Source organism: Arachis duranensis, chromosome 4, assembly GCF_000817695.3.
Source record: "Arachis duranensis cultivar V14167 chromosome 4, aradu.V14167.gnm2.J7QH, whole genome shotgun sequence".
Classification (NCBI taxonomy): Eukaryota; Viridiplantae; Streptophyta; class Magnoliopsida; order Fabales; family Fabaceae; genus Arachis; species Arachis duranensis.
The window spans coordinates 25,862,292-25,864,227 of NC_029775.3; the positions used below are offsets into that span (position 1 = coordinate 25,862,292).

Below are 1,936 nucleotides of genomic sequence, written 5' to 3' on the forward strand. Positions count from 1 at the left end.
ACTCTTGGGAAAAGCTAGTCAATGCCTTCTTGGCAAAGTTCTTTCCACCTCAAAAATTGAGTAAGCTTAGAGTGGAAGTCCAAACCTTCAGACAGAAGGATGGTGAATCCCTCTATGAAGCTTAGGAAAGATACAAACAATTAATCAGAAAATGTCCGTCTGACATGCTTTCTGAATGGAGCATCATAGGTATTTTCTATGATGGTCTCTCTGAACTGTCCAAGATGTCTTTGGATAGCTCTGCTGGAGGATCTCTTCATCTGAAGAAGACGCCTACAGAAGCTCAAGAGCTAATTGAAATGGTTGCAAATAACCAATTCATGTACACTTCTGAAAGGAATCCTGTGAACAATGGGACTAGTCAGAAGAAAGGAGTTCTTGAGATTGATACTCTGAATGCCATTTTGGCTCAGAACAAGATATTGACTCAACAAGTCAATTTAATTTCTCAAAGTCTGTCTGGAATGCAAAATGCACCAAGCAGTACTAAGGATGCTTCATCTGAAGAAGAAGCTTATGATCCTGAGAACCCTTCAATGGAAAAGGTGAATTACCTAGGAGAACCCTATGGAAACACCTATAATTCTTCATGGAGAAATCACCCAAATTTCTCATGGAAGAATCAAGAGAGACCTCAACAAGGTTTCAACAACAATAATGGTGGAAGAAACAAGTTTAGCAATGGTAAACCTTTTCCATCATCTTCTCAGCAACAGACAGAGAATCCTAAGCAGAACCCCTCTGACTTAGCTACCAGGGTCTCTGATCTAATTAAAACCACTCAAAGTTTCATGAATGAAACAAGGTCCTCCATTAGAAATTTGGAGGCACAAGTGGGACAGCTGAGCAAGAAAATTACTGAACTCCTTCCAAGTACTCTCCCAAGCAATACAGAAGAAAATCCAAAAGGAGAGTGCAAAGCCATAAACATGGCCGAAGTTGGAGAGGAAGAAGAGGAAGTGAACGCCACTGAGGAAGACCTCAATGGGCGTGCACTAAACTTCACTGAGTTCCCCAATAAGGAACCATGGGAATCTGAGGCTCAAAATGAGACCATAGAGATTCCATTGGACTTACTTCTGCCTTTCATGAGCTCTGATGAGTATTCTCCCTCTGAAGAGGATGAGTATGTCACTGAAGAGCAAGTTGCTAAATACCTTGGAGCAATCATGAAGCTAAATGACAAGTTATTTGGAAATGAGACTTGGGAGGATGAACCTCCTTTGCTCACCAAAGAACTGGATGACTTGTCTAGGCAGAAATTACCTCTAAAGAGACAAGATCCTGGGAAGTTTTCCATACCTTGTACCATAGGCACCATGACCTTCAAGAAGGCTCTGTGTGACTTAGGGTCAAGTGTAAACCTCATGCCTCTCTCTGTAATGGAGAAGCTAGAGATCTTTGAGGTACAAGCTGCAAAAATCTCACTAGAGATGGCAGACAACTCAAGAAAACAAGCTTATGGACTTGTAGAGAATGTCTTGGTTAAGATTGAAGACCATTACATCCCTACTGATTTCATAGTCCTAGAGACTGGGAAGTGCATGGATGAAAACATCATCCTTGGCAGACCCTTCCTAGCCACAGCAAAGGCTGTGATTGATGTTGATAGAGGTGAACTAGAAGCGCTTGTTGGGAGGCAACCCAATGTTATATTTTATATATTTTCCTTTGTTATTTTATGTTTTTTTGTAGGTTGATGATCATGAGAAGTCACAAAATTAATTGAAAAAGCAAAAACAGAATGAAAAACAGGAAGAAAAACAGCACACCCTGGAGGAAGATGCTGCTGGCGTTTAAACGCCAGTAAGCCTAGCAGTTGGGCGTTTAACGCCCAGTCTGGCACCATTCTGGGCGTTTAACGCCAGAAAGGGGCACCAGACTGGCGTTAAACGCCAGAAAAGGGCAAGAACCTGGCGTTAAACGCCAGAAAGGG

General features: G+C 41.9%; 1 non-coding gene across 1 annotated transcript; it reads right to left on the reverse strand.

Annotated features, from left to right (window-relative positions):
* Positions 1-62: 62 nt before the first annotated feature.
* LOC127747296 (small nucleolar RNA R71) lies at positions 63-170 on the reverse strand. The gene has a single exon (XR_008009096.1). It is a non-coding gene; the product is annotated as a small nucleolar RNA R71 (small nucleolar RNA).
* Positions 171-1,936: the final 1,766 nt, after the last annotated feature.